The 14,852-nt window shown below is 44.0% G+C and overlaps 1 protein-coding gene across 2 annotated transcripts in view; it reads left to right on the top strand.

Annotated features, from left to right (window-relative positions):
- Positions 1-10,023: 10,023 nt before the first annotated feature.
- PLA2G7 (phospholipase A2 group VII) overlaps positions 10,024-14,852 on the top strand; it is a 77,938-nt gene continuing 73,109 nt past the window's right edge. The window contains exon 1 of one of the 2 annotated variants that reach the window (XM_066596374.1): positions 10,024-10,131. The gene's annotated coding sequence lies outside the window, so the exon portion shown is untranslated. The other variant, XM_066596383.1, reaches the window with a different exon arrangement.

The raw sequence follows: 14,852 nt of genomic DNA, 5'->3' as shown, positions 1-14,852 counted from the left end.
GGGATCTTCACTGGAGCTGCTCCTGGGGAAAAAAGAGAGGTAAATATTTTGTTATATTGTTATGTTATCACATGCTCAGGCCATTTAAAAAACATGTTTATATTTGGACATCCCCTTTAAACAATATGAAAACGCACTAAACTGTCACTTAGAATAAAGTAATTTAACTTGGAGATCAGTGCTGCCACATAAGTATTGCCATTGTTCTTGCTCTCCTTCCAAAATTTGCAAGCAAGACGTGCTACACCCTTTTTTCTCATAGTATAATGAGATTAGTATATTACTGGCTAGTCTTTATTTTATTCTTTGTTATTTTTCAGTGGCTACTGAATAAATTGGTATACACCCCTTGTTATATTCCACATACCACGCTCTTATATTCCACATACCTCGCTCTTATATTCCACCTACCACGCTCTTATATTCCACCTACCACGCTCTTATATTCCACCTACCACGCTCTTATATTCCACCTACCACGCTCTTATATTCCACCTACCACGCTCTTATATTCCACCTACCTCGCTCTTATATTCCACCTACCTCGCTCTTATATTCCACCTACCTCGCTCTTATATTCCACCTACCACGCTCTTATATTCCACCTACCACGCTCTTATATTCCACCTACCACGCTCTTATATTCCACCTACCACGCTCTTATATTCCACATACCGCGCTCTTATATTCCACATACCATACTTTTTGCCTTGTATATACTAGGAGCATTTTGTAGACATGGAATCACGCGAAAAGCCACATGCATAAACTAGCGATGCAGATTTGACGCAGATTTTGGACTGCTATTGATTTCAGTGGTAAAATATGATGTGGACGCTGACCCAGAAGTGCCGTCTAACTACCTATTTTCCACAATGTAATTTGCATTGTGAAAATAGCGACACATTCCTTATTGAAACCAATGGGACACATATCGTAAGTGAATAGAGCACAGATTTTGAATTCACAACAATACCACGCCAAAATCTGCCATGTGAAGATAGCCTAACCTAACCCCTTCATAGAGTGTGGACCTGAGCTGCGGGGTCCCCCTCTATGATGTATCTGGGTAAAGAATTGGCTCAGAGATAGAAAGCAGAGGGTGATAATAAACGGTTCATACTCTTATTGGGTCACCACCACTAGTGTGGTGCCACAGGGTTCAGTATTGGGCTCCATTCTGTTCAATATATTTATCAACGACCTGATAGAGGGGCTATACAGTAAAATATCAATATTTGCAGATGATACAAAATTATACAATATAATTAATGCAACAGAGGACAATGTGCGGCTAAAAACGGACTGAGATAAGCTGGGGGCTTGGGCAGAAAAAATGGCAAATGAAGTTCAATGTGGATAAATGTAAGGTTATGCACATGGGCAGGAGAAACGGATGTCACCAATATACACTAAATGGGGTACTGCTAGGGAAAAGTGAGATGTAAAAAGACCTGGGGGTACTAGTGGATTATAGACTAAACTGGAGTAACCAATGCCAGACAGCTGCTGCAAAAGCAAATACAGTCTTGGGGCGCATTAAAAGAGGTATAGTGGCGAAGGACGAGAACATTATTCTTCCAGTATAGAAGGCACTTGTCAGTTGAAAGAAGGCAACTAAATTAATAAACAGAATGAGAGGACTGGAATACCCAGAGAGGCTATTAAAATTGGGATTACTCACCCTAGAAAAAAGACGGCTAAGGGGTGACCAAATAACTATGTATAAATACAGGAGGGGACAATACAAGGATCTCTCCCATGATCTGTTTATACCCAGAACTACGACAGTAACAAGAGGGCATCCACTACGTTTAGAAGAAAGCAGGTTTCATCACCAACACAGAAGGGGGTTCTTTACTGTAAAAGCAGTGAGACTGTGGAACTCCCTTCCTGAAGACATGGTGGTGGCAAAATCCATAGAGGAGTTTAAGTGGAACTAGATGTCTTTCTAGAGCACGATATTACAAGATATAGACATTAGGTGACCAGTGAGGTTGTTGATCTCAAATGTTGATCCAGATTTTACTTTGGCTGCCATATGGAGTCAGGAAGGATTTTTTGCCTCTAAATGAGCTAAATTGGACCAACCATGGGGGGTTAAAACAGGCTGGACTAGATGGACATAGTATGTTAGGCTGAATGAAAACAATGTTACTATGTCCCTGTCCACATGTCCTAATAGAACATTTCTCAGATACTATGCTTGCGGGACAACCCTTTTATTTCTAACTCAAACTAATTCACACGTATAACATTTTATCCAATTACACAGGATATGTTGCTGGCTTGGCGTACCACACGGAACCCGTTTAAGCTTGGAACTGTTGTGTGCAAAATCTCTAGGAGGCACAACAGTGGCAGGAAAGATAGCAAATGCCCCTCCTTCCCACAAGTGGATTCTCATTGGAAAGAGCATGGTGACAGTTCCTTGAGTCATTCGGTGACCAGCTGATATAAGGACTGTTTTTCATAGTGATATCGGAGCTAATAGAGCTCCTCTTACGTTCACTGCGTGGGCCAAATTAGAAGTTTGTGCACGAAAGGTAACAGATTGACACAATGCTCTGTATCAAGCCAGTTCGCTTCTGATTTATTCAAAGGAATACAATCGCTTTTACTGACAAGCGTTACGTCACAAACTAGGAGTATACAAAAAGAGTTATCGTGCTCACACAGGATTGGTTAGTCCAATGATAATAATTCACACGTTAGAAACGTATCAAAAGTGAAAGAATTAGCAAGAAGCATATAGCGTTATCAGTAAATGAGAAGCTTATCTAATCAGAATGTACAACTACTCTGTGGGAAACATGAGTGGGAGGAAGATGCCTAACACATTCTGAACAAGTTTGTAAATGAACACATTTAACCGTTTAACTGCTAACCTTTTACTAAGAGAGTAGAGATAACAGTATCTATGTATATTTGCCTAAGGTGGTACAAGAAACACATGACAAGATAATAAATGATATATAGCATACAAATAGCATTACTATAACAATAGCGACATTATTTTCTACTTTTACTGTTTTACAACAACCTGAAATGACTTTAGTATCATTACTAAGATTTAGGCCTCCTTCCCACGAGCGTGACGGGCTCCGCAGCGTAATATTCCGCTGTGAAGCCCGTCACGGCGCCCCCCAGAGCCCCTATACTTACCTGCGGGAGATAGCGTGAAATCGCTTCCCCGCCCACCGCCGCGCGTCACCGCCCGTCACCGCCCACCACCGCCGCGTCACCGAGCGTGTCACGTGACGCGGCCGGCCGCGTCACGTGACGCGGCCGGCCGCGTCATTTGGCGTCAGATGACGCGCGGCGGTGGGCGGGAAAGCGTTTTTTCACGCTATCTCCCGCTGGTTACAGCGGGAGATAGCGTGAACGGACGGCTTCCATTGACTGCAATGGAAGCCGTCAGTGCGTACAGCCCGTCCTCACCCGCAGAAAATAGAGCATGCTGCGGGTGAGGACGGGAGAAATCGCGGTGCGTAATTCCGCGGTGGAATTACGCATCGTGAGCATTGTGCTATTAGGTTCAATAGAACCTAATAGCAGCGGGCAACGCAGCGGATTTTCGCCGCGAATTACGCGGCGGAAATCCGTTCGTGGGAAGGAGGCCTAATTCAGGAACTTAAAGGGGAAGTTCACGTTTAAGTTTGTGGCTACACACAGACTTTTGTACCCTGTCAGAAACATTGCCAATAGAGATGAGCGAGCACACTCGTTTAAGGCTGCTACTCGTTCGAGTAGCAGTCTTATCGAATAATTGTGTACTCGCCCGAGTAGCATGCGGAGGGGCGTCGGGGGCCAGCCGAGGGGGAGAGAGAGAAAGAGATTTCTCTCACTCTCCTCCCCACTCCCTCCCTCTCCACGCTGCTCAGGCGAGTACACAGTTACTCGATAAGACTGCTACTCAACCGAGTAGCAGCCCTAAACGACCGTGCACGCTCATCTCAAATTGTCAACTTATGTGTGACTTCACTGACACTTGTCTACCGCTTCGTGTACAACCATTTTTTTTTATTCCATGAGTTCTTATTAATATACTGTACTTGTTGCACATCTATTGCATAAAAATCTCCTGAAAGTCCCATGTGCATGTGGCTCAGTGTTTATGTATGCACTGTATGTGTAATATATATATGTGTTATATATATATATATATATATATATATATATATATATATATATACACTAGCTGATATACCCGGCTTCGCCCGAGTTAATTTGGTACTGGTGTTTATCTGGTGTTCACACGGAAAATCTTATGAAGTCGTGGTTACTTTAGAGATACTGAGGAAAAACATATGTTCACCATTTTGCATAGTTCTCTGCGTTACCCAGGAAACACCACGGGGAGGTAACCATGCGACGTTTCCTTCATATAAAATGACATCAGGAAGTGAGAGAATTAGATTTCATACGTAAAATTTGGACGCTAATTCTTTTGCGCATAGAATTGAATAATCGAGTTGGGACCCATTAGCTTTTCATATTTATGACACAATCAATGCTTGTGCCAAATTTCATGTTTCTATGACACCAGAAAGTGAAAAAATTACATTCCGCACGTAAAATTTGGACGCTAATTCTTTTGCGCATAGAATTGAATAATGGAGTTGGGACCCATTAGCTTTTCCTATTTATGACATAATCAATGCTCGTGCCAAATTTCATGTTTCTATGACACCAAGAAGTGAGAGAATTAGATTCCGTACGTTAAATTTGGACGCTAGTTCTTTTGCGCATAGAATTGAATAATCGAGTTGGGACCCATTAGCTTTACCTATTTATGACATAATTAGAGATAAGCGAGTATACTCGTTTTGAGTAATTACTCGATCGAGCACCGCGATTTTCGAGTACTTCTGTACTCGGGTGAAAAGATTCGGGGGGCGCCGGGGGGCGGGGGAAGGAGTGGCGGAGCGGGGGGTAGCAGCGGGGAACAGGGGGGAGCCCTCTCTCTCTCCCTCTGCCCCCCACTCCCCGCTGCAACCCCCTACTCACCCACGGCGCCCCCCCGAATCTTTTCACCCGAGTACGGAAGTACTCTAAAATCGCGGCGCTCGGGCAAAAAAGGGGTGTGGCCGAGTAAGCTCGCTCATCTCTAGACATAATCAATGCTCCTGCCAAATTTCACGTTTCTATGATATCGGAAAGTGAGAAAAATACATTCCGTACGTAAAATGTGGACGCTAATTCTTTTGCGCATAGTATTAAATAATTGAGTTGGGACTCATTAGCTTTTCCTATTTATGACATAATCAATGCTCGTGCCAAATTTCACGTTTCTATGACACCGGAAAGTGAGAAAATTACATTCCGTATGTAAAATTTGGACGCTAATTCTTTTGCGCATAGAATTGAATAATCAAGTTGGGACCTATTAACTTTTACTATTTAAGACATAATCAAAGCCCGTGCCAAATTTTAAGTTTCTATGACACTGGGAAGTGAGTGATTTAGATTCCGTGCGTTAAATTTCGATGCTAATTTTTTTGCGCTAGAATTGAATAATCGAGTTGGGACCCAATTACTTTTCCTATTTTGGAGATAATGTATGCTTGTGCCAAAATCCATGTTTCTACGACATCGGGAAGTTGGAGAACTTTTGGCGAGTCAGTCAGTCAGGGCTTTCGTCTTTATATATATAGATATACACACACACACACACACACACACACACACATATATATATATAGACTGCAACTCTCACTTAAGAATTGGAGTACAAATGATTGCTAAATACGCACATAAGCATATAAAAATAATGGTACCCTACAGTAGTCAGTACTGTGATATCACTGGGGTCATTATGCCTCTACGCCATTACTGTGCACATTTACTGCATCATCACTTTGTTAATTGCTTCTGTACTGTGACATCACTGTAATTATCCCCGCACTGTCACATTACTGTATTATTTCTGTACTGTGCCATCACTGTGTATATTCTGCTTTACTGTAACATGACTGTATTTATTGTTTCTGTACTGTGACATCCCTGTGTATATTCTGCTTTACTGTAACATGACTGTATTTATTGTTTCTGTACTGTGACATCCCTGTATTTACCATACCTGCACTGTGCCATTACTGTGTACATTTTGATTTACTGTAACATGAATGTATTTAGTGTTTCTGTACTGACATCACTGTATTTATTATTTATGTCCTGTGACATCACTGTATTTATATCTCTGCACTGTGACATCACTGTGCACATTATGTTTTACTGTGAGATCACTATATTTGTTGTTTCTGTACTGACATCACTGTATTATCCTTATACTGTGATATCTCTATTAATTATCCCTATAATGAGAAATGACCGAGTAAATTCTTTTTACTTAGGTAGTTGCAGTATGTCAAGAGAAAAAAAATGAGTACCACAAATCATAGATTAGATGATCAGATAAGCATATGTTCTAGCTACCCACCCAAATGCTGTTGGCTAATATTTAAAGACCATAGTAACATCCCTGGCTGCTGGTACTGTATCACTGGGCCATTTAAGAGACACAGGAATGCAGTGAAGGGTTCCAGGCAGACCGTAACTGGCAGCCATGAAGAGAAGTTGCACAAGGGGGGTGCCAAAGAAAAACTGTTGCACCAAGCCTTTAGGTGCACCCCTGGCTAGTAAGGACTACAGAAGGCCTTGCTATATGGTATTATGTCTGGAACTTGAAGTGAAGTTGCACAAGACGCAGATAACGAATTTTATGTGGTAAACATTTTGTAGAAATCAGGATACAGCATGTAGATCAGATATAACAACCACATGTTGTGTGATATCACTGTGTTTATTATCTCTTAACTGTGACATTGCTGTGTTGATAACACTGGGGAAGAAAAAAAAAGTTTTTTTCATGGTACCTGGAATTTTAGGCCTTATTCTGGGTACTTTTGTGCCGCTCATTCTGAAAATACCATCCATTTTCTTCTAGAAGCTCTAGTTTTTGAAATATTACTGATCTCCTTATCTATTTTTGGTACATTTACTCTATCTTCCCGTCAGCATTTGCTTACTATTAGTACATATGGTACATATCGCCACCACTGCACAGCAAACTTGGTAAAAACACTGAAGAGAAATGGAGTGCGTTTTAGCTGCAAATGTAGATTTTCTGCGATGAGCATGGAGAAGCTAAAAGCAGGTAAACTCAATGGACCACAAATGAAATTTACGAAAGACCAGCATTTCCAAGGTTCAGTGGACAACTCTGAGGCGTGCGCAGCCGTTGATTTGTATGGTTGTAAGGCATTTCCTTGGGAACTACAAGGCCATAAACCCTGGTGAACTTGTGGAGAATATGCTGGCTTCTGTTTATCAACACTTGGGCTGGGTTCTCACTGGACGGATTTCAGGCGAAAATCTCGCGGTTTGGCGGCAGCGAAAAATTGCAAGTTTTCCACCGGAAATCCGCCGCTTCAAAATTGGCCACACACTCTTCCGCTGCAGCCGGTGCTCCCATAGAGGAGAGCTCGGCCACAGAGGAAGAAAAGAAAAAATTAACACGCTGCGGCTGGCGAATCCACGCCGCAGCGCTGGCTGCTGCTGGCTTTGCCGCGGCGGATGCGCCGTCCTATGTGGAAGAGATTTCTGAGAAATCTTGTCCACATGGCTAGCTAATCCCGGGATTAGCGGCCGCAAGTGGATTGGCCACGGCGAAAGTCCGAACGGAATATCCACGGCAAATCCATCCAGTGTGAACCCAGCTTTGGGTGTAACATGAACATCAGATTGCAGGACCTGCAGTCATTTTGGATGGATTTCCAGATTGTCTTGGTGATGTAAGTGATGAACAGGGTGAACGATTTGACCAGGAAATAAGGACTGTGGAAGAAAGGTACTGCGGACGATGGGATACACATATGATGGAAGACTCCTGGTGAAACATCCAGCGTGAATGTCCAGGAATATCTCATCACTGGAAACACAGAAATGTAGTTTCATCGACGTCTCAATGAAGAAACTTTAGTTTTATTCGTGTTCTAGCCTTCTTGGGATTTATCTTTGTATCGTCAGCTTTTGATTGGCAGTCATTACCTGTATGATACAATATGTGTAGATGGATACACTCATATGGACATATGTCATATCTTGATGAGCAGACTTGATGGAAATATATTGACACTTTGCAATAAATAAGTGGGTTTTGGGTTGCAGTTTGGGCACTCAGTCTCTAAAAGGTTCGCCATCACTGCTAAAGGGGTTGCAGTTGTGACCTTCGCCACGCTGTACCTTAGCATCTTTAATCTTTTCCTCTTCTTGCACAGCATGGCACTGGTGAATGGTAGTATATGCAGGCTGCATCCTCCTGCCTTCTCACCTTCAGTTCCTCTAGCACTCTGAAACACTGGAGTTGAGGGCACAGAGGCGGAGGATGCATCCTGCACACATTGTTGTGTGCCATCACCGTGCTGTGCAATGTGAGGAAAAGATTAAAGGTGTGGGACAGGGTGGCACACAGCGGAACCACTATTACTTGGGAGGCATGCACAGGTGGCACCACCATTACCTCGTCGGGCATAGCAGGGGCTTATTTCTTTGGAGCACAAAGTGGATATGATTACCGTGTGAAACCACAAATGGGAGCACTTACTGTGATATACAAAGGAGCTATTATTTTGTAGTGGTAACAATGGAAGAATTATTATTGTGTGGGGAGACTGAGCTGAGCCACTCTAAGTCTATTGCCTTAGAATAGTTGTCTTATTGACTTGCTAACTGCAATCTATAACTTATTTTCTGGGAAGGTCAAACCAACTGCATTGGGACCTGTGTGTGTGGGAGGGGGGGGGGGGGGGGGGTTCCAGCCAAACCTTTACACCAGGGACCATGAGCTTTTACATATGTTCTTGGAGTCTATTATCCCTGTATTGTACCATCACTCGGTTTACCTTTCCTGCACTAAGGGACCCCTGAACTGTGTCACCACTGTTATTAGTCTGTGGGACCTCTAAACAATGCCTGTTTCTACTTTCATGAGTACCTCCTATTAGATAAGTACTACATCTAACATCAAAACATCTGCCCCCAGAATTTAATAGAATAACAAGGTGATCCAGCCATGGAAAATATTAATCCTTGGGTCACACTGTCTGAGTAACTCACAAACTGTATGAACTTGCTATGACTAAGCAGACTCAGCAGTGCAACGCAGAGCGCAGCTGAACCGTGCCTTAACTGTAAAGAATGATTGTGTCATAGTAGTATGTCACAAGTAGGACATAGTTCACCAGAGGATGTTCTCATTATTGCAACCAAGTTTCTGTATAGTTGTTTCCTTAAAGTGAACGTCCACCCTCGAACACCATTTTGGTTTTTCAATCTAAATAGATCCAAAATTATGGTCTGTTCAATTTCTTCCATCCAAATGCTACGCATATCTCACCCCACGTATAGGGGTTGTACAAGATTACAAATGATGCTCTAACCACAGGACAGGGGATAACTTGCTGATAAGTGGGGTCTTACTGTTGAAACCCCCACCGATCTCAAGAACAGAGGTCCCATGACCCCATCCTCCTCACTGCAGGTTTACTACACCCCCACACTGAGGAGAATACTGAGTACAGCACTGATCGTACAAGCACACTAGGGCTCCGTTTACTTTTTAATGGGACTACGGAGATACCCGAGCGGTACCCACTTGGGTAATTCCGTCAGCACCACTGAAATTAATGGAGCGCTGACCGCGCATGTTTGGCTAGCGCTCCCTTCATGCTGACGTCACTGTGGGGGGAGAAGTGACCTCCGCAGTGGCAAGCAGAACGGGACATAGGATTCCTATTCTGCAGATCAGCGAAGTCTCAGTGGTGAGACCCCACCAATCAGCAAGTTATCCCCTAACCTGTGGTATGTTGTATACTCTTAGACGTAGGTGTATGGATAGTCTACTGACATGACTTATACCCCAGTAATTAACATCCTGATCTGGAATGAACTTCAAGGAAGAAAAAAGAATTGTATTCCCTCCCCCGTGACTGATGAAAAAAGTCAGGAAAGAAGCTGTAACCTCCCCTCTAGTGCACAGCGCAAGCCCTGCCTGAGTCAGCTGGAGGCTCACAGCACAATGCTGCTGCCTCAGCGGTGAGGGAGCCCAGCCAGGATTACAGCTGGGAGGTGAGTCCCTGCCAACTCTGTTGCCAAGGTTTGGGAACAAAAACTTTGATGTATATCTATGTGTAGATCGTCAGGATATCTGTTGTGACCACAACTCCTAGCATGTGCGGACAGCCGGTGGTGGAGTGTAGATAGATAATCAGTATGGCTGAAGTATATAGCTTCATACCTAAAAGAGAAAGCAACTTACTTTGTTGAAGGACGGTGTTGTTTTTCTTTCTTAGCACCGCTGCCACCTTGTTCTACCAACTAGCGGGGGGCCGTAGTGGTCAGACTCCCACTGATTCCACAATGCTGGCATATCTGCTTGTCCTTAGACAACCCTTTAATCTGTGTTATTAATTTAAAGGGTCTCTGTCCCATGACAATACCTTTGGTTACTTTTATGACCTGTCAATTAGATTGGTTATAATATTATGATAGGTGACTATTAGGACCCTCACTATTACCTCGACACTCTGTTCTTGGTTGTTACGGACAGTCTCTTTCACTTCTCCGACTGGGAAGGAGTACTTAGGATTCCTGTATATAATTGTCAAGTCTTGAAGAGGTTCTCCGGGAGTGCAACATTAAGTACTGAGAGTCCAACCTAGTAACAGGCCACACATTTCAGGGGATTTCTTGTATGAAGAAGTGATCATTTTGTACCAGGCACCTCCTGGATCACACATTCGCTTATATAGCCCTCAAGCCATACAAACAAACTTTTTGCTAAAAAAGCAGGATACAACCACATTGTTTGCTCTCATCTAATTTGGTAAAGAAAGGCCTAAAACAGCAGCTCGGTAATCCAACCAGTGGTTACAGTAGGATCCGCCTGCATGTCAGGAAAATGTCACATAGTGTCAATTTAAAAGGCATGGTTACTATGCACATGGGCACGTGTCATCCAGGAGGTGCCTATGTGAAACACTGAATGATCAGTGCTTTAATGCAACAACAAGTATATGAGCCAACAATGATTTTTATGCCGGCTGATACTGAATGAGAAGTGAAGAATTCTCATTCATCGTTCAGTCGTTGGCCTGGTTTAGACTGAACTATATTCATTCACTTTCGCTTGTTTGAATGATAATCATTCCGTCTACATGCAGCATTAGAGATGTGGTAATTGACCGTTTTACTTTTATAGTTTTAACATGTAAGAAAAAATGTTTCACCAATATTTGTGGATATACGTTTTGTATACTAATTATAGACAGATATGGCTTTTATAAGTGTCAATCCCATGGTTACATGTAATGCACCACGCTAACACCATATCAGTCATACTATTAGATCAGGAGGGCTGCCCCGCATCATCTACATGTACTATACAAAGTACTGACCCCACTTGCCCTCCATCACAACACCAGACTACCACTTGCAAAAAATTGCAGCATGGTAAATATGTTAGCACTGTTGCCTTTCAGTGCTGGGGTCTTGGGTTCAAATACAACTAAAGGCAATATCTGCATTGAGCTTACACGTTCTATCCATGTTTGCGTGGTTTTTTCCCACACGCTAAAACCATAGTAATAGGCAAAGGCCGGTTGGAGGTTCCGTCACAGATCTGGCTCAAAGTACCAGAATAAAAAGCAATGCATGCAGCAGTTTTTCTTCCCTCCAACAGCTGGGCGGAAAGCAAACGGACCCCAATATAGTCAAAGGGGTCCATTCATCGCTGTTTCGATTCCGTCCAGAAATGGAGCCGTTCGCTTCTGGGGATTCCCCTTTCCTGGTTCTCAAACAGTAGGAAAGCGGACCGCCTAAGCGCAAATGTGAAACCACACAAATATAGATTGTAAGCCCCCATGGAGAAGATGCCTAATGTAAGGCCGCCTGCACACGAACAGATCGGATTCCGTGAACAGATTTCCACTGCGGAAGAGCTGTGATTCATTGCGGAAATGAATTATTGACAATCGTGAAAGTGAACGGTTTTCCACATGGATGTACAGCGTATCATCCGCGCAGGAAAAAAATTGCAAGCACTTTGGAAAGTTGCCCAACCCTTATATGTGAAGGCAAACGACCCCAAACGACATTCTCTTATGTGTTTTTTGTTGTGGTGAGAGCCGCTGCATTTGCTCTTAGAACCATGCCTTCAGAACGGGATACAGCTCTCTTGGCTTGGCAGGTGTATACTACTTTTTTTTGAAGAGTCGTGTCCGATGCTGAGAGCAATGGACCTGCCCGTATCGAATACCATTTACCACTGCTACTGCACTGGATAATGGTGTGTGCAGCTCAGAAATAATTTCTCCTGCACTATCTTTCCCCGCATTCCTGCTTCCTTTTATTCATTTCGTTATCTGGTCTCCTAGAAACCTGCAAACTATCTACAAATCCACGCCCATCCGCAATTCGAACACTTTTATTATGTAGAACCTTCTGTATGCGTATATGTAGGTGGGAGATGATAGAAAATACCTGAAATCCTGTTAAACGGGTAAGCTGCCATCTCTCCCATGTGTCATCGTCTCTGTGATTCACCGTCAGTATTACACAATTCATCCTGTGGGATATGTAAATGGAAAATGTGAGAAATAGCAGGAAGTTGTAGATTTAGCTGCAGGATTTAGCTGGACGATTATCGCTTTATATATATATAAATCGGCGATCGTTTTAGTGATAATGGGTACGTGTAAATGGGTGCAGGGCACCCGCGTTTCGGGCTCTTTTTGCTGACTTGATTTTAATGATCCTTTTTATCAGTTGTTCTCCATAGGGGAGTGCTGATGGCATTTTTTGTATAGAACAAAGAATCTGAGCACAGCTAATAGCCTCAGGCTATTAGCCTGTCCTCAGTGAAGGCTTCATTAACATACATAATTGGCATTTAAGTAGCTGAGAAGCTACTTAAATACCAATTATTTTTGATGCAAAATAATCGCTCAAAGCTGTAGCTCAGGGTTCATTTCCACGAACGTATATCGGCTCGGTTTTCACGCCGAGCCGATATACATTGTCCTCGTGTGCAGGGGGGGGAGGATGGAAGAGCCAGGAGCAGGAACTGAGCTCCCGCCCCCTCTCTGCCTCCTCTCTACCCCTCTGCACTATGTGCAATGGGGAGAGGTGGGGCGGGGCTAATTCTCAAAACTTAGCCCCGCCCCACCTCCTTTCATTGCAAATAGTGCAGAGGGGCGGAGAGGAGGTGGGAGCTCAGTTCCTGCTCCTGGGTCTTCCATCCTCCCCCCCCCCCCTGCACACGAGAACAACGTACAGTATATCGGCTCGGCGTGAAAACCGAGCCGATATACGTTTATGTGAATGCAGCCTCAAACTGTCATTTAGGCAATTATCTGCTTGTGTAAATGGGCCTTAACTCACATGTTGAACCAAAAACTAGCTGACCTAAAGTCACGCTGTTAAAGAACTAGCGGTGCATGACACAAAGGGCAATGTGGTACGCCAATATGGGATTTTAGTGTTGCGGGAATCATATTCTTCAACATTGCTGCTGTGCTAGATCATGTTGCACCTGACAGAAATCACTGACACTTTTCTGTATCAGTGGCAGGGGTGGGGTGGTAAATATATGCAGGAGGTCTGCATGGTTTCACTATAATTAAAGAGGTATTCCCATCTCAGGAATCTTCATTGTTTTAAAAATCATAAAACAATCCACTCACCCATAAGACGTCAGTCTCCAAAATGCTCCGTTCCTCGGATATTGCAGATCTCGATTCCTCTGCCGTCTGGTTGTTTACTGCTTGTTGCCATGAAAACAGACCAGCTCTTCTATAGAAAGAAATAGCAGGGGAGGCCGCCTCTTGCGCACTTCTTTCATCTAAGGCCTCCTGTCCACGGGCGATATTTCATTGCGTTACCTGCGGCAATTATCCGCACGCGGGTAACGCATGAAACATTTTCCACAGGGTAACTATGGAAAGTGCAGCCCGATGTACACGAGCGGAAATCCGTCGCAATGAACCTATCAGAATGATAGGTTTATAGTGGAAAATCATGGTGACTTTAATGTTCTCCCGTGGCAGAAATCTGCTTCGTTAAGACGCAACGCCCATGGAGCACATGCCCACTGGCTTTTAACACGGCCACCAGCTACCATTGTGCTCTGCTATTTCTTTCCATACAAGAGGTGGTCTGTTTCCCTGGCAACAAGCAGTAAACAACCAGAGGAATCAATATCTGCTATATCTGGAGAACGGAGCATTTCGGAAACAGACATCTTATTGATGAGTGCATGGTTCTGCGATTTCCAACACATTAAAATAGGATTCCCAAGATGGGCATACCCCTTAATGACGTGGCCTATTTTGGTCATAAGGAGTCAGGACGCAACGATGTTTTGGGGATTCTCATCTCCACTTTGCAAAAGCCATAACTTTTATTTTTCTGTCAATAAAGCTGTATGGCCGCCTGCAGACGAGCGGGTCGGATCCGGCAGCGAGAATTCTCGCCGCGGGACCCGACCCGAAAGCCTGCAGGGACGAGCGCGTACTCACCCGCGCCTGGCGGCCCCGGCTCTTTCATGTGCCGGCTGCGGCGCATTCGCAGACCGGAGCCGGCGGCCGGGTGAGTGCGTGCCCCGCACAAAAATAGGACATGCTGCGGTTTGTTTGCCACGCGAGATTTCGCGCGGCCAAACCGCGGCCGTCTGCATAGGAGTGCGTATTGTAATGCACTCCTATGCAAACTTTCAGTGGCGGAAATCCCGCCGCAGGATTTCCGCCCGTGTGCAGGCGGCCTATGAGGGCTTATTTTTAGTGTGATGCAAT

Source organism: Eleutherodactylus coqui, chromosome 1 (genome assembly GCF_035609145.1).
Source record: "Eleutherodactylus coqui strain aEleCoq1 chromosome 1, aEleCoq1.hap1, whole genome shotgun sequence".
Classification (NCBI taxonomy): domain Eukaryota; kingdom Metazoa; phylum Chordata; class Amphibia; order Anura; family Eleutherodactylidae; genus Eleutherodactylus; species Eleutherodactylus coqui.
Note: the sequence above shows the minus strand (reverse complement) of the source record. Positions and strands in the feature narration are given on the sequence as shown.